Source organism: Sciurus vulgaris (assembly GCF_902686455.1).
Source record: "Sciurus vulgaris genome assembly, chromosome: 2".
Lineage (NCBI taxonomy): Eukaryota > Metazoa > Chordata > Mammalia > Rodentia > Sciuridae > Sciurus > Sciurus vulgaris.
The window spans coordinates 129,861,405-129,881,152 of NC_136462.1; the positions used below are offsets into that span (position 1 = coordinate 129,861,405).

A 19,748-nucleotide genomic window follows, 5' to 3' on the forward strand; every position below is an offset into this window, starting at 1 on the left:
CGATTGTTCGGGGCCACAGGTGGCTGCTCAGAGGAGGGGCCACGCAGCCAGGCGATTAGGTGCAGAGCAGGGTCCCAGGATCTAGGAGGCTTCTGGGTGGAACAGCCGCACAGAGACAGGCTTAGGGCAGAGCGAAGGTTCCAGGCCTGTGGGCAAATTCTCTGAGGAGGGGCAGCCTAAGGAGATTCATCTGCGAAGGTCGAGGCTCCCAGGCCCAGGAGGTAGGGCCGGGCCCCTGGAAACTTTGCAGAGGAAGGCAGCCCAGCCCAGGCAGTAGCTGTAAATTGAGGGGAACCTCTAGGAGGAAACTGACCAGCGAGACCTCCCCACTGGGTGAGTCTTCCCTGCCTGGTGAGGTTTCCTCACAAGGACGGTAAAACCAGAGACACAGGCCCAAACAGGCCTTGCCTCAGCCCACAGCCTAGGTCCCCTTTGGATGACCATTGGTCAACAAGTGGAGGCACCTCTGCCCACTAGCAGGGAATATATCCCACCTGAAGGCCACCACTCCTAGAGAGGCAGCTTCCTTGTGGAGCACCGCATTATCAACTTCCTCCAAGACTTCAGCCTACTGAAGGCTAAGAGGGGATATATATAGAAATCTTCAGGGACATTGTAAATCAACAGAGGAAATCTGCAATATCTCAGCGGTCCACTGATACCTGAACAATATGAGAAAACAAGGAAAGAAAATGATGCAAACAAATCTAGATGTTACATCAATAAAACCCAATGACAGCATGGCAGAAGAAATGACAGAAAAGGAGTTCAGAATGTACATAATTAAAACGATCAGAGAAGCAAACGATGAGATGAAAGAGCAAATGCATGCACTGAATGATGAGATGAAAGAGCAAATGCAAGCATTGAATGATCGCACCAATCGACAGTTAAAAGAGCAAATACAGGAAGCAAAAGATCATTTCAATAAAGAGTTAGAGATAGTGAAAAAAAACCAAACAGAAATCCTTGACATGAAGGAAACAATAAACCAAATTAAGAACTCCATAGAAAGCATATCCAATAGGATAGAACACCTGGAAGACAGAACCTCAGACATTGAAGAAAAAATATTTAACCTTGAAAACAAAGTTGAACAAACAGAGAAGATGGTAAGAAATCATGAACAGAATCTACAAGAACTATGGGATATCATGAAAAGGCCAAATTTAAGAATTATTGGGATTGAGGAAGGTCTAGAGAAACAAGCCAAAGGAATGAACAACCTATTCAATGAAATAATATCAGAAAATTTCCCAAATCTGAAGAATGAAATGGAAAATCAAGTTCAAGAGGCTTATAGGACTCCAAATACACAAAATTACAACAGACCCACACCAAGGCACATTATAATGAAAATACCTAACATACAAAATAAAGACAGAATTTTAAAGGCTGTGAGAGAAAAGAACCAAATTACATTCAGGGGGAAACCAATACGCATATCAGCAGATTTTTCAATCCAGACCCTAAAAGCTAGAAGGTCCTGGAACAACATTTTTCAAGCCCTGAAAGAAACTGGATGCCAACCAAGAATCTTATACCCAGCAAAACTTACCTTCAAATTTGACGATGAAATAAAATCCTTCCATGATAAACAAAAGCTAAAAGAATTTACAAAAAGAAAGCCAGCATTACAGAACATTCTCAACAAAATATTCCATGAGGAAGAGATGATAAACAAAGAAGCAAATCAGCAAAGGGAGGAATTATCCTAAAGGAATTGTCAAATAAAGGAGGAAACAAATTGTGTCAAACAAATAAATAAACAAAATTTTAAAAATGAACCAAATGACCGGGAAACCAAATCATTTCTCTATAATAACCCTGAATGTTAATGGCCTGAATTCATCAATCAAAAGACATAGACTGGCAGACTGGATTAAAAAGAAAGATCCAACAATATGTTGCCTGCAAGAGACTCACCTCATAGAAAAAGATACCCATAGATTAAAGGTGAAAGGATGGGGAAAAACATACCATGCACATGGACTCAGCAAAAAAGCTGGAGTATCCATCCTCATTTCAGATAATGTGGACTTCAAGCCAAAGTTAGTCAGAAGGGATAAAGAAGGTCATTTCATACTGCTTAAGGGAAGCATAAATCAGCAAGATATAACAATCATAAACATCTATGCCCCAAACAGTGGCTCATCTATGTATGTCAAACAAATCCTTCTCAATTTCAGAAACCAAATAGACCACAACACAATAATACTAGGTGATTTTAACACGCCGCTCTCACCACTGGACAGATCTTCCAGACAAAAATTGAACAAAGAAACCATAGATCTCAATAACACAATCAATAATTTAGACTTAACGGACATTTATAGAATATACCATCCAACCAAGAGTGAATACACTGTCTTCTCAGCAGCACATGGATCGTTCTCTAAAATAGACCATATATTATGCCACAAAGCTAATGTTAGCAAATACAAGAAGATAGAGACACTAGCATGTATTCTATCAGATCATAATGGATTGAAGTTAGAAATAAATGAAAGAGTAAAACACAGAAACTATTCCAACATCTGGAGATTAAACAATATGCTATTATATGATGAATGGATAACAGAAGATATTAGGAAGGAAATTAAAAAATTCTTAGAGGTAAATGAGAACAAAGAAACATCATATCAAAATCTCTGGGACACTATGAAAGCAGTACTTAGAGGGAAATTTATTTCATGGAGCTCATTTAATAAAAGAAGTAAAACTCAACAAATAAACAACCTAACACTACAGCTCAAAGCCCTAGAAAAAGAAGAACAGACCAGCACCAAAAGTAGTAGAAGACAGGAAATAGTTAAACTCAGAGCTGAAATCAATGAAATTGAAACAAAAGAAACAATACAAAAAATTGACAAAATAAATAGTTGGTTCTTCGAAAAAATAAACAAAATTGATAAACCTTTAGCCACACTAACGAAGAGAAGACGAGAGAAAACCCAAATCACTAAAATTCGGAATGAACAAGGAAATATCACAACAGACAGGATGGAAATACAAAACATAATTAGAAGCTATTTTCAAAATCTATACTCCAACAAAATAGAAAATTTCGAAGACATCAACAGGTTTCTAGAGACATATGAATTGCCTAAACTGAATGAGGAGGACATAAACAATTTAAATAGACCAATTTCAAGTACTGAAATAGAAGAAGTCATCAAAAGCCTACCAACAAAGAAAAGTCCGGGACCAGATGGGTTCTCAGCTGAGTTCTACAAAACCTTTAAGGAAGAGCTCATTCCAATACTTCTCAAAGTATTCCATAAAATAGAAGAGGAGGGAACCCTCCCAAACTCATTCTATGAAGCCAATATCACACTGATACCTAAACCAGACAGAGACTCATCAAGGAAAGAAAATTTCAGACCAATATCCTTAATGAACATCGACGCAAAAATTCTCAACAAAATTTTAGCAAATCGCATACAAAAACATATTAAAAAGATAGTGCACCATGATCAAGTGGGTTTCATCCCAGGGATGCAAGGTTGGTTCAACATCAGGAAATCAATAAACGTAATTCACCATATTAATAGACTTAAAGTCAAGAATCACATGATTATTTCAATAGATGCAGAAAAAGCATTTGATAAAATACAGCACCCCTTCATGCTCAAAACACTAGAAAAAATAGGGATAGTGGGAACATTCCTTAACATTGTAAAGGCCATTTATGCTAAGCCCATGGCTAATATCATTCTAAATGGTGAAAAACTGAAAGCATTCCCCCTAAAAACTGGAACAAGGCAGGGATGCCCTCTTTCACCACTTCTATTCAACATCGTTCTTGAGACTCTGGCCAGAGCAATTAGACAAACCAAAGAAATTAAAGGGATACGAATTGGGAAAGAAGAACTCAAACTATCCCTGTTCGCTGATGACATGATTATATATTTAGAGGAACCTGGAAATTCCACCAGAAAACTCTTAGAACTCATAAGTGATTTCAGTAAAGTAGCAGGTTACAAGATCAATGCCCATAAATCCAACGCATTTTTATACATAAGTGATGAATCTTCAGAAAGAGAAATTAGGAAAACTACCCCATTCACAATAGCCTCGAAAAAAATAAAATACTTGGGAATCAATCTCACAAAAGAGGTGAAAGACCTCTACAATGAGAACTATACAACACTAAAGAAAGAAATTAAAGAACACCTTAGAAGATGGAAAGATCTTCCATGTTCTTGGATAGGAAGAATTAATATTGTCAAAATGGCCATACTACCTAAAGTGCTATACAAATTCAATGCAATTCCAATTAAAATCCCAATTGTGTACCTTACAGAAATAGAGCAAGCAATTATGAAATTCATCTGGAAGAATAAGAAACCCAGAATAGCTAAAGCAATCCTTAGCAGGAAGAGTGAAACAGGGGGTATTGCAATACCAGATCTTCAACTCTACTACAAAGCAATAGTAACAAAAACGGCATGGTATTGGTACCAAAATAGAAAGGTAGATCAATGGTACAGAATAGAGGACACGGACACAAACCCAAATAAATACAATTTTCTCATACTAGACAAAGGGGCCAAAAATATGCAATGGAGAAAAGATAGCCTCTTCAACAAATGGTGCTGGGAGAATTGGAAATCCATATGCAACAGAATGAAACTAAACCCATATCTCTCACCATGCACGAAACTAAACTCAAAATGGATTAAGGACCTCGGAATCAGACCAGAGACCCTGCAGATTATAGAAGAAAAAGTAGGTCCAAATCTTCACCTTGTTGGTCTAGGACCAGACTTCCTTAACAGGACTCCCATAGCACAAGAAATAAAAGCTAGAATCAACCACTGGGATAGATTCAAACTAAAAAGCTTTCTCTCAGCAAAGGAAACTATCAGCAATGCGAAGAAAGAGCCTACAGAGTGGGAGAATATCTTTGCCAATCATACTTCAGATAGAGCACTAATCTCCAGAATCTATAAAGAACTCAAAAAACTCTACTCCAAGAATTCAAATAATCCAGTCAACAAATGGGCTAAGGAAATGAATAGACACTTCACAGAAGAAGATCTACAAGCAATCAACAAACATATGGAAAAATGTTCAACATCTCTAGTAATAAGAGAAATGCAAATCAAAACCACCCTAAGATTCCATCTCACCCCAATTAGAATGGCGATTATCAAGAATACGAGCAACAACAGGTGTTGGCGAGGATGTGGGGAGAAAGGTACACTCATACACTGCTGGTGGGGCTGCAAATTAGTGCAGCCACTCTGGAAAGCAGTGTGGAGATTCCTTAGAAAACTTGGAATGGAACCACCATTTGACCCAGCTATCCCACTCCTTGGCCTATACCCAAAGGACTTAAAATCTGCATACTACAGAGATACAGCCACATCAATGTTCATAGCGGCTCAATTCACAATAGCCAGACTGTGGAACCAACCTAGATGCCCTTCAATTGATGAGTGGATAAAGAAACTGTGGTATATATATACAATGGAATATTACTCAGCCATAAAGAATGATAAAATTATGACATTTGCAGGCAAATGGATGAAATTGGAGAATATCATGCTAAGTGAGATAGGCCGATCTCAAAAAGCCAAAGGACGAATGATATCGCTAAGTGGAGGATGACACATAATGGGGGGGAGGGAAGGGTTAGAGTTAGGGTTAGGGAGGGGGGCAAGTATGGAGGAAGGAACTACTGTATAGAGGGTAAAGAGGGGTGGGAGGGGTGGGGGGAAGGGAAAAAATAACAGAATGAATCAAACAACATTGCTCTATGTAAATTTATGATTACACAAATGGTATGCCTTTACGCCATGTACAAACAGAGAAACAACATGTGTCCCATTTGTTTACAATTAAAAAAAAAAAAAAAAAGAAAAAAAAAAACAAATAGGGAAAGCCCTTCAACACACCACTGCACTGGCAATGACACCTATAGCTCATGAAATAAGAGCAAAGCAATTAATGGGATAGAATCAAATTAAAAAGCTTCTACATAACAAATGAAACAATAAAGTGAAGAGGCAACCCACATACAGCTACTCTTCTGACAGAAGATTACTATCTGGAATATATAAATAATTCCATAATCTGTATGCCAATCACACAAACACACACACACACACACAGATACACACATCAATCATTAAAGAGCAAATGAACTACACAAGACACTTCTCAAATAAAGAAGTGTTGGGGTCTTTAGCCCCCTTGATCTTCTCAACCAGCAACAAGGGAAGGGAGCACTCTCCAACAAGGCCAGACCGGGAAAGGAAGGGCCCACTGACCGCCTGCATCCAGCCTTCCAGGCAGAGGACAATGAGACGCATCAGGGAGACCAGTCACAGCAGGAACTCGTTTGTTGAGGAAGTCACACAGTTTTTATGTAGGGTGAAGGCTAGGTGGGAACCAATCAGCTTAAAGTTCAGCAAGGTAGGGGGGGCTCATGCAGGAGAGAGTCCCATAGGACTATATGGAAAGCACGAGCTGATCATGTTCACGGAACTGTTGTTAACCAATCCCTGATAGTGGTCCTATTTATTGTCATTAACTTTTGAAACCGCCTTTGAGGCCTTGATCTTGCTCACCTGCCAGGAGGTAAGGAGTTTGCCTGAGTTAGTTAACATGTCATTAGTCCCAACAAAGAAGTACATGTGGCCAAAATTTATGTAAAAAAAAATTGAATATTTCTAGTCATCAGGTAAATGCAAATAAAATCTATACTGAGATTTGTTGAGGGCCGTCTTGGACAAGATGGCACCTGGCAGTGAGCCAAAGGGCACTGGCTACCAAAATGAGGAAGTACCCAAAAAGGCTGCTTGCTGTTACTAGTTCCTTGGAGACTTACGACGTGTTCACGCCAGGCTCAAGGATTGGCTATCTAAATGCAGCGCATGGACAGCTTGTGATTTATATAGTGTTATGCTGGCATTCCTCTGCATGCTCTCCTGTGTGAGAGAAAGCTTTGCTATAATTGGCTGATAAGCTAGGAGCCTGGGGGAGGAGAGAGGGAGAGAGAAGAAGAAGGAAGACAGAGGGAGAACAAAGGAGACAGAAAAACAGGGAGGATGCAATAAATCTCATCAAACTAAAGATTAGTGGTGTCTCCTTTCTCTGCACCGGTTCTGCTGGACGGAACAGAGATTCCATTTCAGTTTAGTAAGAATTGTAATAATCAAAAAAATGCAAATAACAATAAATGCTGGTGAAGATGCAGAGGGAAAGGAACACTTATACACTGCTGGAAATGTAAATTAGTGTAGCCACTATAGGAATCAATATGGAGGTTCCTCAAAAAGCTAAAATAAAACTACCATATAATCCAGTTATACCACTCCTTGCTTTTTGCACAAAAGAAATAAAGTCAGCATACTTTAGAAATACACACATACCCAGGTTTATTGCAGCACAATTCACAATAGCCAAGATGTGGAATCAGTCTGGGTGTCCAACAGCAGGTGAATGGATAAAGAAAATGTGGTATATATATATATATATATATATATATATATACACAAATGGAACTTCAATGTAGTTTTCAAAAAAACAAAATTATGTCATTTGCAGGAAAATGGATGGAAATAAGTCAGACACAGACAAATACCATGTATTTTCTCTTATAAGTGGAATCTAGAGGGGAAGAAAAAGGAAAACAGAGATGTCATGAAAGTATATTGGAAACTCTTAGGGTAGAGGAAGGAGGAAAGAGGAAGGAAGAAGATATCAGGGAGTGAAACTGGTCAAATTACATTCTGTGTAATTAATATGCACAAATAAAAATCAGTAACAAAAATGATGAGGTTAATATACATTTTTTTTTCTCTAAGACACTCAAATAATTCATATGGTGGGTGGGGGGAGTTGCTTACATAGCATATCTTGGGCCTTGGGTTCAATCCCTAGCTACTAACAAAAAACAAACAGAACCCCACATGAAGTTAGTGTGAGAATTTCAATGAACAAGTAAAAGGTCAAGCAGAAATACGTATATCTGCAAAGAAGCATCCTGTAATGTAATGTCCAAAAAAATCAGATCTTCCAAAAAGTCTTTAGTGGTATCTTGCAGATACACTCCCTGAAACTGTCAGAAATGGGGCTTTATGGCATCTATTAAGCTCAGGCACCTACTTTGAAAAAGTGGTCACTAATACTTAAACTGGTGACTGGGCAGTGGAGACTGTGGTAAAGAATTCATGAAAGGGAGAGACTCTTTAGGGACGAAGGGGGTCTTCTTGGAGCAGGTGACCTGTTTGGAACGTTAGATGGTCAAGGGAAGGTACTCTGGCATTTTCCTCATTTATGTCCATTTATCAACTAACCCAAGGTTGGTTTGTTTGTTTTGTTGTTGTTTTAATAACCAAAGTAATTGGTCCTCAAAGAAATACTATTAAGACAAAATCAGCAACATATAAAAATGATCATATACTATGATCAAATGTATTTATTGGAAGAATGCAAGTTTTATTCATCATATTAAAATAATCATAGTAAAAGGTACTACTTAATAGAATGATGGGCAAAACTCATATGATCATCTCAAAAGATTCAGGATCACTACTTGAAAAACAAACACAAAACATTCATGATATAAAATGCAATATATTAAACATGAAAAAAGTAATTTCTTCATGAAAAAAAGGACATCCATGAAAAAAAAAGTCACAACATGTTATCAAGATAGGCTCAGTATTTTTGCCAAGAGTAGTAAAAAGAGAGGATATCCACACTTCCCACTTGTATGCCACATTGCATGGCAATAAAGTTTACAGCCAGGGCAATTAGGTTAGAAAAATAAACAGATTCAAAAGAAAGATTGAAAACTCTCTATTCAAAAGTGACATAATGTGTGTTTTAGTCAGTTTTTTTCATTGCTGTGACCAAAAGATCTGACAAGAACAATTTTAGAAGGAGAAAAGTTTATTTTGGCTCACAGTTTCAGAGGTCTTAGTCCCTAAATGACTAATTCCATTGCTCTGTGCCCCAGGGTGAGGCTGAACATCATGGCAGAAGGGTGTGGTGAAGGAAAGCAGCTTAGGACATGGCACCAGGAAGCAGAGAGAACTCCACTGGCCAAGGACTAAAAATAAATTCCAAAGGCATGTCCCCATGGATGCACCTCCTTCAGTCACACCCCACCTACCTACGGTTAATCCATTCAAGTAGATTAATGGACTAGTTAGGTTAAGGTCTCATTATTTCACCAATCATTTCCCAATCATTTCACCTCTGAACATTCTTTATTGTCTCATACATCAGCTTTTGGGGATACCCCATAACTAAACCATAGCATACTGCCCCTGGTCCCCAAAAGTGCATGTCCATCTCACAGTGCAAGATGTAATTAGTTCATTTTCAGGAGTCCCCATGGTCTTAAATGTTCCAGCATTACCAAAAATTTAAGTTGTCCAAAATCTTGTCTGAGCCTCAAGGGAAATATTCAGAATGAGACACTGTAAAAAACCAAAGCAAGTATTATGTATCCAACCTATAATGGAACAGAGTAGGCATTCCCATTCCACAAGGATTTCTGTTTTATTCAGCTTTTCATCACTGTGACCAAAAAAACCCTGACATGTACAAGATAGAGAAGGGAAAGTTTATCTGGGGCTAATGTTTCTAGAGGTCTCACACCATAGATAGCCAACTCCATTGCTCTGTGCCTTAGAAGAGGCACAGAACATCATGGTAAAAGAGTGTGGTGGAGAAAAGCAGCTGAGGATGTGGCAGCAATGAAGCAGAGAGTGCTCCACTCACTGGGGACAAAATATAAACTCCAAAGTCATATCCCATGATTCACCTCTTCTAGGCACACTCTACCTCCCATTAACGCCTAGTTAATCCCTATTGGTGAATGACTGCACTGATTTGGTTAAGGCTCTCATAAACCCAATCATTTTGCCTATGAATGTTCTTGTATTGTCTCACAAAAAAGCTAAACATTGTGTATAAAACTATTAAGAAATCTCACTAAAAATAGTGGAACACAAAATGAATTCAGTAAAGTTGCCAAATACAAGTTGAATAAAAAAATCAATTGTACTTCTATGTACTTGCAATTGATAGAAATATGAAACTCAGAAGGCACTTCAATGTAAAATAGCAGCAAAAAGGAAATGCACTTATGGATAAACTTAACAAAATAAATGTAACATGGGTATAATAAACACTGCAAAATTTATTACAAGCAATTAGAGAAATCCAAAATACTTGTAAGAAGTATCCCCATGTACAAACAGAAACAACATGTATCCCATTTGTTTACAATAAAAATAATTAAAAAAAAAGAAGTATCCCATAATCACAGATCAGAATACTTACTATAGTTAGGATGGAAATTTTTAAAAAATGGATACATAGGTTCAGTACAATTCCTGTGTAAAACCTAGATTCACTTGAAAATATTAACTGGTAAGATGTTTATAAAATTCATATGGAAATACAAGTGTTACTCTCAGCCAAAACAATCTTGAAAAGTAAAAATAACGTTGAACTACTCAACTCACAATTACTGATTTCAAAACTTAGTATAAACCTATACTAATTAAGGCATTGTGATAGTGGTGAAAGGATAGACATATACATAGTTCATATAGCAGTGCAAATAAGTGTAAAAAGTAACCCTTATACTTATGTCCAACTGATTTTACAAGTTTGCAAACATAATCAATATAGAAAAGTTATTGTTTAAATCAATGTTTCTGGTACAATTAAATAGCCACATGTAAGCTGGCCTCCCTCAATTCATATTACATAATTGACTCAAAGTAGATCATAAACCTCTGTGTAATAGCTATAACTAAATCTCATAGAAGGGAACATAGAAACATGTCTTTGTGACCTTAGGTGAAACAATAGTTTCAAAAAGAGGATAAAAAATTATTAATGTCAGATGAAAGATATAAAAATTGTTACTAGAGTTAAAAACTTTTGTGATTCACAGTGTGTTATCAGGACAACCCTTCAAAATGGGAACTGTGCTTGCAAATTATGTAGTTAATAGGAATATATTGTCTAGAATGCAGAAAGCATTCTTATCACTCAAAATCAAAATGGGGAATATCCTAATAAAACACAGAAAGACAAATAACACAAATTTTCTTTCATATGTGCTCTATTGAATTAATAGAATTTAGGGGAGGGGATTGTAAGGACCATAGTTTATACCAGGTCTGTCAGAGTATTGGTAAAATATTCTTGGTCTTCTGATTGGTAGACAAAATGAGGATCAGACTGAGCCCTCAACTTGTGGGAGCAGGTGCTACTTCTAGGTGGTATCCAAATTAAATTAAATTGAATTGTTGCCAAGCTGATGTTCCCTGCAAAACTGATTGCTTATTTACTGGTATGGAGAAATTCCTCCATCTTATAAGGTCACAGAAGTCTTCTGTGTTGATTGTTTGGTATGAGAACAGAAGAAACAGTTTTACCCATACAGTTAAAACACATGTACATTCCTGCACTCTGTCATCTTTCAAAAGCCTAGAATCAACAGACTTCTACTTCTCTAGCAGAAAAGTACACTGATGCTCACATCTTTGTTTTTAAATTCATTCACCAATATAAGGAAGTAGGATTACTTGAAGAAATGAGAAATAATAGTGTTGGTCAGGGAGTCAATATGATTATACTGAAGCACCTTGTAGTGTCGTAAAAAGTGAAAATGCTAAGCAACAAAAGCAACAACTCACCAACCAGAAAACAAAATTAAGCTAAAATGATGTAGGCATTTGAAAATGGTACCGGATCCAAGTGAAAGAATTCCCAAGACCTAAATGGGACAATTTGGGCAATGAAAGAACTATCTAGTATAAATAAAGTAGAAAATATCCAGTTTCATATAATATCCCATATAATATAATAAATGATTGAATGAATACATAAAAGAGGAGAACAGAAAAACTGCACACACTGAAGAATTTTTAACATATGTTGTTATATTCTTTGTTAGTCAGGTTTTTACCACTGTGAGCAAAATATCCAATGTTCTGGCTTAGATATTAGGTGTCCCCCAAAAGCTCATGTATGAAACAATGCAAGAAAGTTAAGAGGTGAAATTATTGGGTTATGAGAGTCTTAACATAATCAGTGCATTAATCCTGATAAGGATTAACTGGGTGGTAATTATAGGCCGGCAGGGTGTGGCAGGAGAAGGCGGGTCCATGGGGGCATGGTTTTTTGTCCTTGTTGACCAGAAACCTTTCTCTCTCTGCTTCCTGGTGTGATGTCCTGAGGTGCTTTCCTCTGTCACCGAATTCCATCATAATATTCTTCCTCACCTTGGGCCCCAAAGAGTGGAGTTGAACATCTATGGACTAAGATCCCTGAAACCATGAACTCTCAAATAATCCGTTCCTCCTCTAATTGTTCTTGTCAGGTCTTTTGGTCACAACAGTGAAAAAGCTGATTAAAACACCTGACCAGAACAACTAAGAGGGGGAAATGTTTATTTTGGTTCATGGTTTCAGAGGTATTAGTCCATGGTTGGCCAACTCTACTGCTCTGATCTCAAGGTGAGGTGAAACATCATGGTGGAAGGCAATATATAGAAAAACTGCTCAGCTCATGACAACCAGGAAGTGGGACAGGGAGAGAGAAATGGAGAGAAGCCAGGGACAAAATATATAATCCCTAAGGCACATCTCCAGTGACTCACCTCCTCTAGCCATGCCTAACCTGCTTCCAGTTACCATTTAGTAATCTATTCAAACTATTATTATACCAAATGGCTTAATCCACTGATTAGAATACAGATCTCATACTCTAATCCTTTCACCTCCTTCATTAACACAAGAGCTTTGGGGGAACATCTCATATCCAAACTATAACATCTTCCCATAAGGAGATGGCACCTGATTCCCCATCCTTACATGTGTGCTGTGAAAAGCAATTTGTAAGAAAGGACCCACTCAACTTGAACCAGTATGATAAGAAAAAAAAAAAAACTTACAATGAAATAACAGGAAGTAGCCTGATGTTGAGAAATTAGCCTTATCATCATCACCATCATCATCATCATCATCATCATCATCATCCTTTTCCCACCTTTTTCCTTGTTCCCACCTTCCAAAAACTATTCTATAATACCCAGTAATACATTCATTCTTTTTTGAAAAACAGAAGCTACTGAATTTATGAATTGTGAATAAAGCACCCTTAGATTTAAAAACTACATGTGTTGAAATTTTTTGTTTTAACCCTGAATAAAGGAAACATCTAGTTTGTAAAGCATGAGACACTGAATAGTTCTTTCTTATGAATTCCAGAAATTCCCTGGCATTCTCTTTTCCCACCAGGGAACTACAGAGGAAATTTCTGGAAAACACAAAAACAGAGAATGTATAATATTTGTCTTTCCTAATAAGTATTATTCATATTGAATTTGGAAAGGATATTTAAAAATACCAAAATAATTAAAAATATTTTGGTAAAATAATTATGAATATATTTTTAAAATATACAAGTGAAAGGCATTGATGTAAAATACATTCATACATAAATGTTTAAGATATCTTCATGCAAAAAATTAGAATCAAACATCACAAGGCAAGGCTTGAAGTAGTACTGCATCCCAAAGAAGAAAAATGATTACTGGACAAACCTGATCTTGACAAAAAGAGTACTGAATTTCTGACCTCACTTACAGGCTCTGAGATCAGCTGTACTTGCTGCAGTCCTGCTTTTGGCAGTCCTGGTCAGAGGATGGGAACCATGTCCACTGGAGCATCATACACTTATGTAGGAGACATGCAGGATATACACCAGGTTGATGACATTATGATTGCTTTCTGGTAATTTCACTTTTGCAATATCAGTTTTGCAATTCTACTTGAAAGTTGCAATTTTAGTTGAAAAATGTGAAAATGTGTACCCTAGCATAGTGGAATAAATTATTTTTCTCTATGATTCCCCATTTCTCAGTGTGAAAGAATGGTGGCTTTGTATCATGATGTAATGTTCTAACTAGCTATCAGAAATATTAGAGTTACTTGTAGACTGCAAACATTTTTGTCTTATATATAAGTAGGTAATTTTATAAAATATGTTTCTAATAATCTATTGAGAAACAAGGAAGAAATGGTATAATGTTTGCTAGAAGTGTGCATTAGAGTAGTAGCTTTCTCAACATAAAGAAAAAGTTGTATCTTCAGAATTTTTTCCATAATATCAGAAATATGAACAACCCCCCATCTATACTCCAAATCTGATACTGTAATCCCAACAATTATATATTTATCAGTTCCTTTCCTGTACAAATTAACCCATCCTACTTACCTTCTACATAATTATTAGATATACTGGAGATATTAGTAGACTATAAAGACTTCCTATTTTATATGTTACTCATTCTTTTAATTTTGTGTTGACTTCATATCTATTTTGAATTGGGTTTTAATTTCTTCCTACTGGGTGGAGGACTCAGTGATTGTTGACACAGTTTTTAGTTCTCTCCTTTTCTCCAGTTCCTCCATATGGTCTGTCTAGATATCTGTCTAATTTATCTGACTCCTGGTGATTGCCTCCATGTGGATAGCTAGATATCACACTTGAATTGTCCCAATGACTCTTCCACCCTGTGTGAACTGCACTGCTCTGCCACAATGTGACTCTATGGATCTGCAGACTGATGGATCTAAATCTTTTCCCTGTACCCCTGACCAATTCTACTTTTTGGTACTTGGAAAAAGGATTGGGGTTTGATAGTTACTGATGAATATACTACATGAAGAAGAAAATAATTCAGTCCATATTTAGGATATTGAATGAAATAGAATTTAGCATGTCAGACTGCAGAAGGGCTCAATATTGTTAATAGTGAGTCCTGATCTCACACATAGGAGCCAAGTCTATATTAGACTCTTCTGTTCAGACTGGTGTAGATACAGGAAGGTGGGCTGGGCCACATGAAGTGATCTTCCTTAGGGATTACTGCAATATCATCTTTCTTGGAATTCTACAGGGCAGGACAATCTCTGTGAAATCTAATGGTTTAGTAACTTGTTGGAAATCACATGTTATGTACTATTAGAGAGTCATTTGTGGATATTCAGCACTCTACGCTGTGTCCTCTTTGTGACATCACATTAGTAGTTTTGTGCCTATAATCTGTCTTCCTACTAATCCAGCACACTCAGAGCCCATTGACTCTTGTTTCCACTTTAAGGTGGGTTACTCTTTCACATCTACTAGTGACTTGTGTTACATTCTGCCACCTACCCTTTATTTATTGTTGGGAAAGTGTATGCTGAAGGATGATACAGAAAAATTCATGGTAGATTACAATGTATGCATTGGAATGCAGAGGAAAAATGAGGATTAGATAAATCACTAGACTACTGTAAAATATCCATTTAAAATTAAATGAACAGAATGATCTTCTGTGGTTTAAGATGAGGTATTTAGATGTGTCTATTCTGTCTTGAGAATTGAGTCTGAACCTGAACTTGGGAGATAAGATTCCTTGAATTATAAATGAATTGTAAATACCCAAAATAAAGTATCTAAATATGTGTTTTCCTCAAATAACCCAATGAATAAGTGGGCAAAAGAACTAAACAGACATTTCTCAAAAGAAGAAACACAAATGGCCAAAAGATATATGAAAAACTGTTCAAAACCTCTAGTAATCAGAGAAATGCAAATTAAAACTACACTAAGATTTCATCTCATTCCAGTAAGAATGTCAATAATCAATAACACAAATAATAATATTAAATGCTTGTGAGGGTGTGGGAAAAATGTACATTCATACATTGTTGATAGGATTGCAGATTAATATAACTACTCTGGAAGAGAATATGGATATTCCTCAAAAACTAGAAATAGAACTACTATATGACCCAGTTTTCCCACTCCTTGATATTTATCCAAAAAAAAAAAAAACCTCTAATATCAGCATACCATAGCAATACAGCCATACTTTTTGTAGTTGTAGATGGACAGCAAGCCTTTATTTCATTTGTTTATTTTTATGTGTTGCTAGGAATTGAACCCAGTGCATCATAATTCACAATAGGCAAGTTATGGACCAGTTCAGATGCCTGTCAACAGATGAACAGACCAAAAATGTGGTGTATGTACAAAATGGAGTTTTACTCAGTCATAAAAAAGAATGAAATTATACATTTGCTTATAAATGGATGGAACTGTAAAATAGCATGCGAAGTGAAATAAACTAGACTCAGAAAAATTGAGCACCGAATACTTCTCTTAGATGCAGATGCTAGAAGAAAAAAATAAGGGAAAAATGACTGAAGATCAGTGGAGTAGAAGGAGATCATGAGAGGGATGGGGGACAATAAAGGGGAAGAAACAGAATGGATGTGAAAAAATTACACTATTTGCATGTATAAAAATACCACAGTGAATGTCACATTTATGTGTACCTATAAATCACCAATCAAATTAAATAAGTAAATGAATGGAAAAAAATACAAGTAGAGCAGAGGAAGGAGAATAGGGGAAGGAAGGGGAGAAGAGAAAGTGGGGACACCAGGGATTAAAATGGAGTAAATTAAATTTCATGCATGCATGATTTTATCAAAATGAACCCAATTATTATGGATAACTAATACACTAATAAAAAATTCAAAATAAAAAATTAAATAAAATGTGTCTTCATGAGCTCAGAAGAGAGAAATGTATCAGTGAATCTCCCATTGTATGTCTCCAGATCACATGAGCTAGTCATTCTTCCTGAAGTCATGAATGTGTGTATAGAGTAGGTGCCATGATTATGGACCATACAGGTAGGACACTGACTCTGGCTTTCTATGCAGTGCAGTGTCAGTCACATGACTCTGTAGGTTTGGTAGACATGATTCCTGGACACAACCCTGGTGCTGCCCAGCAGAGAGCTCTCACTGTGCACAGGGAGCTGTGTGTGGTGACTGGGCAGTTCTCTCTGCTTTGGGAGTCTTTGTTTAGTCAGTCCATGTGCAGAGTTTTCATTCAACCTGTGTCCTGTGTCCATCTCCAGATCACTACTAGAGGGTTGGGGATGTGTAGTACCATAGTACCATGCATGGTGTGTGTGTGTGTGTGTGTGTGTGTGTGTGTGTGTGCATGTTCTGTACCATGGTTTCTCTATCTGTGCACAACAGATCTGAATCCTCAACTTGTCTTCACCAGTAAAATTCTGGTGGCTTAGGGTTTGCTTCCAGGTCTGCAAATAGGAATTGGCATGACTTACCATTTTTATTTTAAAAACTGTTTTATCTAATTAATCTGTTACTGTAACAGGATCTATCTTGTGGATTTTGGTCTTGCAGGTGGGTACAACAATTCTGCAAAGTGTGAACAGAAGAATACATGGATCTAAAGAACTTACGATGAACTGCTGGAATGACAAAAGTCTGAATTATCATAGAGATTTCCCCAATGACTTGACAGTACAGTTGTCTTCTTAAAACTTGAAAAATGAACTTTTATACTAAGAAAGAAGTCCATCAGTGCTGCTGCAGTTGCAGACACAGTCGCCAACACTGCATAATCCTACAATATGTACAATCAGAAAAATGAGAAATTATACTCCATTTATGTGTGATTTATCAAAATGCATAAATGCATTCTACTGTCATGTCTAACTAATTAGAACAAATAAAAAAATTAAAAAAGAAAGAAGTCCTCCAAATTCAGAAATGTGTTTTATGTCCCATATCTCTGATGTTTCTCAATCCTTGCCTCTAATGCCTGGAAGTCTTGTCTTCCAAAAATGGTTCAATGAGGACCTTGAGATGTACTGCCTGATTATGTCTAAAAATGGGGCTTTCTGAGATAAGTGAGGCCCAGGAATAGAAGAGGTGGTTACTGGCACTCAAACTGATGACTGGGTAACGGGAGAATGATGGAGAAAAAGGAAGGGGTGGAGAGTCCTTACGGCTCGATGGTGCCCTCCTGACACAGGTACATCTAGGTTTGGAATGGTGGATAAGAGTATGCTGTGCTGTTCTCCTTCTACATGTCCATTCATCTCCTGAGGCTTAAGGTGTTTTAATGTAATTAAGATTTTGTTTAAATCAAAGTAATACTTATTAAAAAACAAATTTGAAATAATTTTAAATTTATAAAAATTTGGATGATAGTGAGTGTTTCCTACACATTTTATCCTATTATACTACTGTTTTATGTAACTGTAGAATATTTATGAAAAGAAAAAATGACATTGCTACAAAACTATTAATGGAACTACAGACTTTATATTTCTATTTTTCCAATTTATTTATCAATGTCATTTTTCCCTTCTAAGATATAACTTTAGTTGTCAAATATATTATTTATTTATTGCTCAATAAGAAATTACCACATGACTTACCACATTAAACCACATTAAAACAATGCACATAAATTAGTTCAGAGTTTGTCTGAATTGAGGATCCAGAAATAGATGGTGGCCAAAGATGAAGGCTCTGCAGGATTCTCTTCCAAGCTCACGGGCTTATTGTTAGGATTCAGTTCTCTATCAAGGTCAAGATGACTTTATTGGTAAATTATTCCCATCATTAAAAAAATTTCATACCAATAACTCACAAACTTAAGAACACTAAAGCAAAAACACAGAAAACACTTTGTAGCTATCTTATCCATTCATGCTACTGTAACAAAATACCAAGGAATGGATTATTTATAAATGTTATAAAATTATTTCTCACAGTTCTGGAGGTTGACACATCAAGAATCAAGATGGCAGCAGATTCAGTGTCTGAGTTTAGGCTCTGCTTCCAAAATAGAGTCTTCTTCTTTTTTTTTATTATCAAAGTCAAACACATGCTTATTTTATTATAACCATTTATGACCAAGAGTAAGAAATAATGGTCCTTGAGTTTCTATAGGAATATTTGAGTATTCCCCTGCTCACTCCACAGTTTCCTGCACTGACCCATTTATAGTTTGGGGTGCCTTTTTTTTTTTAACAGCAAAATATGATCATTTTATTAAATTTTAAAATGAGTGTGCCAATCATTTAATGTTATATGCATTATTCTTTCTATTTGAAACATGAAAAACATATCAGCTTATTACATTGGGAAGAGAATGTACACAAACATTTCTAAGAAATCTGAATCTTCTAGTATTGTTTCTAAGGTTTCAAGAGGATAGGAATGATTTTAGAGCATTGCAAATATCTTTTTAAAAATTTTTAATTAAAAATCATATATTTACATAGGGCAATGTTGTTTGATTCATTCTGTTATTTTCTTTCCCTCCCCCCCAACCCCTCCCACCCCTCTTTTCCCTCTATACAGTCCTTCCTTCCTCCATTCTTACCACCCTCCTTATCCCTAACCCTAAACCTAACCTTAACCCTAACCCTAACGCTAACCCCTCCTACCCCCCATTATATGTCCTCATCCACTTATCAGCGAGATCATTCGTCCTTTAGTTTTTTTAGTTTTTTAGTCTCACTTAGCATGATATTCTCCAATTTCATCCATTTGCCTGCAAATGCCATAATTTTTATCATTCTTCACGGCAGAGTAATATTCCATTGTATATATATGCCACAGTTTCTTTATCCATTCATCAACTGAAGGGCATCTCAAAAAACTCCACACCAAGAATACAAATAATCCAATCAACAAATGGGCTAAGGAAATGAACAGACACTTCACAGAAGAAGATGTACAAGCAATCAACAGATATATGAAAAAATGTTCAACATCTCTAGTAATAAGAGAAATGCAAATCAAAACTACCCTAAGATTCCATCTCACCCCAATTAGAATGGCGATTATCAAGAACACAAGCAACAATAGTTGTTG

At 36.6% G+C, this 19,748-nt stretch overlaps 1 long non-coding RNA gene across 1 annotated transcript in view; it reads right to left on the reverse strand.

Moving 5' to 3' along the window:
* LOC306650506 overlaps positions 1-18,704 on the reverse strand; it is a 45,306-nt gene extending 26,602 nt beyond the window's left edge. Inside the window, exon 1 of the long non-coding RNA XR_013760941.1 lies at positions 18,639-18,704. This is a non-coding gene — a long non-coding RNA (uncharacterized lncRNA). The remainder of the gene's footprint in view (positions 1-18,638) is intronic.
* Positions 18,705-19,748: the final 1,044 nt, after the last annotated feature.